At 39.0% G+C, this 7,500-nt stretch overlaps 1 protein-coding gene and 1 long non-coding RNA gene across 11 annotated transcripts in view; both read right to left on the minus strand.

Annotated features, from left to right (window-relative positions):
* Positions 1-7,500, minus strand: part of ZEB2 (zinc finger E-box binding homeobox 2) — a 165,911-nt gene that overhangs the window by 49,563 nt on the left and 108,848 nt on the right. The gene's annotated exons all lie outside the window — the stretch shown is intronic.
* The window catches only part of LOC310703357, a 26,268-nt gene continuing 19,963 nt past the window's right edge, over positions 1,196-7,500 (minus strand). The window contains exon 3 of the long non-coding RNA XR_014524092.1: positions 1,196-7,500. This exon is cut by the window's right edge and continues 17,246 nt beyond it. This is a non-coding gene — a long non-coding RNA (uncharacterized lncRNA).

Consider the following 7,500-nt stretch of genomic DNA (forward strand, 5'->3'; position numbering starts at 1 on the left):
CACTCTGTATCTGAAAGGGGTGGTGCTTTATCTGGAATAAGTAGTTTCACTTCACAAGGCTCTGTTATAGCAAACCTTCCATATTCTGCTATGCAATAAAATAACACAATAGCATCAGCACATGGATTAACTTTTACAGTCATACTTTGAACCAAGAGGCCAGGTCTTTTACTGGCTTGTCCCTTTTATCTTTCGGTTTGTAGTGCGCAAATCCGTATCAAATGACAAAGATGGAACTTGATTTTCTGATCACTGTAATACATACTGATAAACTGCTCCCATACCACTCCTTCCTACCTACCAATATTACAGACAAGGCCTGTGATAACCATATAGTCCCGTTAAAACAGTATCACCTTGACGTTGCTCTGCTCAACATTTGCTAATCCAAACGTCTTCATATCCACATGCTTTTCATCTCTTTTTCTTTTAGTTTCCCATTAAAGTAAGGCATCTGCTGCTAACTTACTTGCAAATAAATAAAATAAAATAAAACCTATGCTATTTAATCCATGATGTAACTTTTCACTGGTGTCAAGTATTGCTGTTAAGGTTGTGACATGATCAGAAACACGAGTAAAGCGGAGGTGTGTGCATTTTTTTTCACTGATCTGCAGGGAGTTTGTTTGAAAAACTCCCTTGAGTGTAGGAGATGGCCTAGGGAATAAGTCATTGAGGTTTGAACAAACATGCATGAATCCTCTAGGTTTTAATTTGTGTTCCATCACATGCCACCAGGCTGGCCTTGGGCAAGTCATTCAGGCAAAAGAATTGCAGTTCTCTCTCAAAATTCTGGGGTGCCTCAGATTCAGAGCACTGCAAAGCCATGCGTTTGTCACTCCTGAAAATTGTGGGTTTCCATGTCTCTCTTGAACAAATGTAGAATTGCTGACTGCAAAGAGGACAGTTGTAGAAATTGATTCAGGTATCTGAAAAGAAAGCATAACGACTAGCACTTGTATGGGTCAGAACTACTGGACAAATACTGAACACTTCCTTGCTGCATACTCGGATTACTCAGAAACTATTTTACCTGTTCTCATACCACCTTTACTGAAGTTTCTGAGTCTTCCCATACGTTAAAAACTTCTGAACAGAAGCTGTTTAGCATTTGAGTGGCCTACAGACTAAGACTGGGTTGGGAGAGAGACCAAAAGCTAGTGCTTCAGGTAAAAAACATCTTACAGGTGCTTTTGATCTGGCCATCCTACTTTTCTTTCTCTATCTTTGACTATTTTGCAACACCCCAGCATACCTTCTGAGCCCAGGCATCACTTTTAAATAAATGGATATGAACTCATGTTATATAAGGAAAAGTGTTCTGAGCATGTACAATGTAAAATTCCCTGCTGTTAGAAACAACATTTGTTTTTTGGGAAGGTGGTGTGGTGGTGAAGAGTAGTTCTGCAAACCTCCTTCCAACAGCTGCTTGGATGCACTGGATATAGCTAACCAAAACGAAGAAGTTTGCTTAAATTCACCAACCACGTCTGTACAATATGGGCATAACAGCTTCAAAAAGAGAGCAGTTTCTCTGAAATGCTTGCACTATGGGACCAGGACAGTCAATGCAATATTTATTGCAATAAAATCCAGATACTAGTATACGCAGATACCAAAAGGAACACTTATAAACTAGTACTTTCCCCTCCAATTGATGTTCCTAATCTGGATTATTTCATTCCGTTTCATCAAACTTCAAATTAATACCTGAATTGCAAACCATACCAACTCAGCCTAATCCACCTCACAAGGCTAATGCCACAATAAAATACAACAAACTCACATAAGTCACCCTGAACTCTTTGGAGGAAAGCAGGAGAAAAATATGAGTAACGCACAATAATATTTTTCCTGGCTAAAAAGGAAAAAATGGATTTATTTCCTCTGAATTAATTGGTTTCAGACTTTCAAAGTGAGGGGGGGGTGCTGTCACTTTAGAGTTGCTGTGCATGAATTTATGCTCCAGAAAAGTGTGGAAATACACTAAATTCATTATGTTCTATTGCGTTGTGATGTTTTATAATATGGGGCATCTCTCTGAACAGGGGATATCTGGCAAGCTTGCCTCACCAGAGGCAGTTGTAATAGAATGGACAGAGTGTGAATGTCTGGAAAAGGTGCTAGTAAGAACAGTATTTACTTTGATTACTTAGGGAGGTTTCCTGGCCTTGGCTTGGCAACAAAGGAGTGACAAGAGATGTTCTAAACTATGAACTTAAAATGATACCAAGTGACGAGGCTTTGTTATTTAGAGCCATGGTGATCATTAAAAGGACAAACACAAACAGGGAGGTCACTTTTAGTCCTTCCTCTGTACACCATTGGATGAAAGTGTGACCAATGACCACATCTGGGTCTGCCGTAGTGTATGTTTTTGCAATTTGTTAAGTCATGTTCTTAAATGCTCCTCCAACACCCATAACACTGGGTGTGTGCTTTAATAAAAGCTAAACATTTCCACCCCTAAACAGCCTCTCCTGTGGGCAGGGTGTGGAAAACTTGTTCAAATTACTCTAAAAACCCCAAATCCTGAAGACAAATGAGTGCAAACAGAGTTGCTTTTGAATATATCTGTAACTGATCAAGGTGTTGTTAAGAAATATTGTCTAAATTAAGACAGGAAGTTGGTGAAGCCAGCATGCTATTTTCATAATTCAGAAGAGGAGTATAAAAAAGAACACTGCATTGATTCATAACTTATCTCTTAAAATTGTTGGGTCACTCTTGATACTTAAGCCCCATTTTTATTTTGACAAAACATGAAACAATCTACAAGAACTTATTTGAGACAATATGGACATTTTGTCTTAGTGTAATCTAAGTTCCGGTTTGTGACATGACACTACCAGTACATATAAAGGTGTAGCAGGTCTACATCCAGTAGGCTATGAGGCCTACATTGACCTGCCCCTGCTTCCTGATGCCTTCCCCCATCAAACTGCTCCAGGCTTTCCCATCAGTGTATATAGCCTGAAGTCCTCTGTGGCAATCTACAAGGTAACAGAATGTTTTAGTGTCCCAGAAGACCCACCCTCTTGCCTTTGCAATCCCAGAGCTGTCCCTAACTAGTATTCACTAATTTATTCCTTTAACTTCTCCTTCTCAACGAATAGCCACATAGCTCTGCAGGAAATTTCATTCCCCTTCCGGTCTCCACAAATCTCAAGGCCTCCCATGCCTGCAGCCTTCCTACTGTACTCCACAAGAGTTGAATTACCGCCAAATGTCCTCTGAGGAATATAACCTATTTGCTTCTTCTGGAACACAAATTTAGGGGGCTAAAAGGAATGTTCATCCCCGTCTATGTATTTTATAACCAATTAAATTATTAGTACAGTGACATATATCCTTTGGATATCCATATTAATCCATAGTTTTAAGCAGAATAATTGCAGATATATGCATTGACAGAATATAGTGAGCTCTCTCTAGCCTACGTGAAATGTTAGACTCTGGAGAATTTGAGAGAACGGGCGTTTGGCAGAAGGTTTGGCTACAGAACTGAATACCATAATTCTGATTCATAAATGCATCCTTGCTGTCCACTGTAATCTCCATTTGCACAATACTGTACATTATAAGGTAGTCCTAACTCATGACACATGCAAAATACTTTGCAAAGTACATTTTCTCAATTATTTTTTCACTGCGATGTACTGAGACACAGCTGTGAAAGAGGCATTAGGAAGAAAAATCTGGGCTGAGTTCAATATTAGGTTAGATTTATTTTTTACTATTTCATTAGATCGTTTAGTGAAGGAGCTTTTTCTTCAGAAATAAATTATTTAGGTATAGAAGCCTTTCTATGTAACACCTCCAAATCACTAGCAGAAACTACCCGAAAAGGGTTCTGCGTGATTAATAACCTTTATGGTGAGCCGTTTGTCTGAAGCAATCTACCATGCCAGGAACCTTGTTTTCATCATTCTACTGTCATGAAAAAAATTCATTTGGGTTCCGCCATGTTGTTGCCTCAGATGAATGGTTTACCAAGTGTGGGCACCCATATCATGGACTAGGTTAAAATGACTACCACATGACAGCTATTTGTTAATTCTAGAAATGCAGACCTCTCCAATACTTACTGTTTGATTAGTCTGATTGAGGTTCTGCGAGTTTCCTTTGCAAATTAACTAAGAGCTGGAGCTAGACATTTCATCAGATTTGCTTTCAAGCATTCTTGCAGGTATTCCCCAGGTACATAAAGAAAATGAGGTGAAGGTACTAATATATGTGGGGAGAATTAAAATATTTGCCTTTTAAGCTTGGAAGCCTTAAATGGATTTTTAAGGTGTGACTAAAGCCTTTTTTCTTTAGTCCTTAGGGAAGAAACAAGGAGCAATTTTGAAGAAAAAGTGTGAGCCTTGTTATATTGCTTCGGGTAAAGAAAAATGGACACATCATTCTTTGTACAGCAAGGATGGTTCCCATTTAATTATATGGATAGAACAGCCTCTGGGAGAAGGTGGACCCTTGGTACAGCCAGCCAGGTGAGTCTGATAGAAACTTCCTTGCTCTATCCCTAGGGAGAGTTAGCGTTTGTCTTCAAAATGAACAGTCCTAGTCCTTGCTGGAGTTAAGGCCTAACATTGCTGCAGGTGAACTTAGCTGCTTCTCATCAGTCAGACATTGAGCCCTTTCCCCTGACAAGGTGTGGATTTATGGGATGAGAGCAAAATAATTTTCTCTTAGCTGCTGACTATGATGTGGTTCATTGCTTCTTGGGCTGCTTTGCTAACCCAAGAGCAGCAAGAAATCTTACAAAAGAACCTTCCAGTTAACCAGCAGTGGGCGGGTGCGGGGGGGGGCACAGGGTTTTTAAAAAATGTATTTTTTTTTAAAAAAATAGAAGTTTAGATGTACAAATTATTAACACCAAGTGCTCATTAGCCCAGGTTTAGACAATTGTGGTGTCTAAAGAAAGTCCACAGCTTGACAAATGGTATCCTTTAGTGGTATAATGACTGAAACATTCGCTACTGTATTTAAAGGTGAGGACAGATAGGTAGATAGATTTAACTAAAGCAGCTTTACTAAAACTAAACAAAATAACAGAATAGTTTAACAGAACTACATGAATCTTGACAGCATGAACTTGACAGACAGAACAGCCTGGTCTGCCAGAGCTATTATGGCCTATTATGTAAATCCATATTTACTGAGAGTGTTCAAACTGTAGATTATTGAGTCTGGAGACTATAATGGATTCTTTGGAGTGGTTGTGATCTATCACATAACATACTTGCCGTGCAAAGGTTTTTTTTTAATTTTTAAAAACATGCTAATCATGCTAATGTGCAGTTAGGCTATTTTTATACAGTGAATAGGTTATTTTTATACTGTGAATAGGTGCTATCAAAATAACAGACATTTTGAGCCATTTGGGGTCTCTCACATCTATCAGTAGTTGAAAGTAATTCATGCTATAGTCAATGAGGCTTTTTTATCATCTAACAGTGACGTTTGTAAGTAAGCTGATTTCTAGTACTCAATACTATTTTTATACTGCAAAAGGGCCTTGGATTTAAAACAGGATGGAAAGGTGTGAATGCACCTAGTAGGATCTGCACAGTGTACTAGGAAAACAGCTATCAGACTGCAGCTCTGTGTCTCTTTTTAAATAGAAATGTATGTTTGAGAGCCTCAATATCAGACATGCTTGCTCCCATATTACTGGGCCACCCATATTTAGGACCATGTTCGACATTTGGTTTTCTTTACGCATGTGAATGCAGCTTCCCTCCTCCCCCACAAAAAATGCAGGAGGAAATGCTGGCAATTACACTGTGGCATGTATTATCACATAAGTCATGGATAGGCAAACTAAGGCCCAAGGGCCGGATCCAGCCCAATCGCCTTCTAAATCCGGCCCACAGACTGTTCAGGAATCAGCGTGTTTTACATGAGTAGAATGTGTGATTTTATTTAAAATGCATCTCTGGGTTATTTGTGGGGGCTGCCTGGTGTTTTTACATGAGTAGAATGTGTGCTTTTATTTAAAATGCATCTCTGGGTTATTTGTGGGGCATAGGAATTTGTTCATATATATTTTTGAAAATATAGACCAGCCCCCCACAAGGTCTGAGGGGCAGTGGACCGGCCCCCTGCTGAAAAAGTTTGCTGACCCCTGACATAAGTGGATATCAGCAACTATGCAGAGAGGGAAAGATTTCTAAGAAAACTATACCTGGAAGTAATGTAAACTCTGGGGTTGTCCACATTTCCACTTGTCTCATGCCTAAAAAGCATGGGTCCAAGTTGTTTTGCCTGAGATGGCTGTTAGGTCTTTTTCTCTGAAGCCACAGGTAGGGTGAAAGTGATGGAAGGGCCATACAGCTTTCTTTCACAAGTGCCTGTTTCAGAGAAGCCATTATTGTTCACTTGGAAAGCACACTCTCTCTGTGTATTATTTGCGCCTTGATTCTCGTTATTATTGCATTAAGAGTCAGCCAAACTTTTCCATGTCTAAAATCAAATAATTTAGACTGTTGCCTTCCTGCACACCTGAAAATTCCAATCTTGGTATGAGTCTAAGGAGTTGTACTAATTAATGACGGGTTTTAATAGGAATTGCAAGGAACTCTATTGTTTCTTTCAAATAATACATTTACCTTGTGGCATTAGCAACACGAATGGTGTCAGTTTGAGAACTACATAGGCCAACACTGGCAAGTTATGCAGCAGTTTTAGAATGTTACATATAGTAATGGTTTATCATTAAGTGATTAAGCTTGGGCAGTCTAATATATAGAGATAGGTTTGACTCAGCAATATCCAGATCCCAGTTCCCTGTGAACTTAGAAACTAGGAGCATAGCCTCTGGTAAATCACTGCCTCAAATTTACCACTCAGGTTTTGAGTGAGGATAAAGTTATGATTAAACGAGACATGCTTTGTCTGAGGATAAAACAAAGGCAGTGATATTTTGAAATCTGCTCTGAACTTTTAGGACAAGGTGAGAAAGAAAACCAAATCAATACATTTGGCACATTTTACATTTCTGGTCTTCAGTTGAAAATCACCATGTTCCCAGCAGCTTTAAAAAAGTATCCAAAGTGTTATCTTGCATTCATGTATGACTTTGTACAAGGGAATGATTTACCTCAGCTTTGCTGTGAGGTAAATGGGACATGTGCAACAGCCTCTGTTTATTCACACAATGTTATGCAAAAGCGCTTTTAAAAAATTAGGCTTAGCCTGTTTTGCCTGCAGTGCAACTGAAATGATTTTTATTACCTTGCTTAACTGGTTACTTTGTTTATTTGTTTGTTTAAAAAAAGAGTTGCTGTATGGGAGAGATTCTGTGCTCATGCTTAGAGAACAAGAAAAACCTTCATTATCTGGATCATTTGAGTTTCAGAGACTTATGCAGCTCCCTTGTTTGTTTGCTATGTCTCTACCACTCTTGCAAACAATGCTTTGATAACCGGTATTTCAGATCTGAAGTCATAAATGTCGGTGATGACTTGAAGGGAGGGAAACTTAGGAAAAATGTTT

Source organism: Podarcis liolepis, assembly GCF_965112155.1.
Source record: "Podarcis liolepis genome assembly, chromosome: 1".
Lineage (NCBI taxonomy): Eukaryota > Metazoa > Chordata > Lepidosauria > Squamata > Lacertidae > Podarcis > Podarcis liolepis.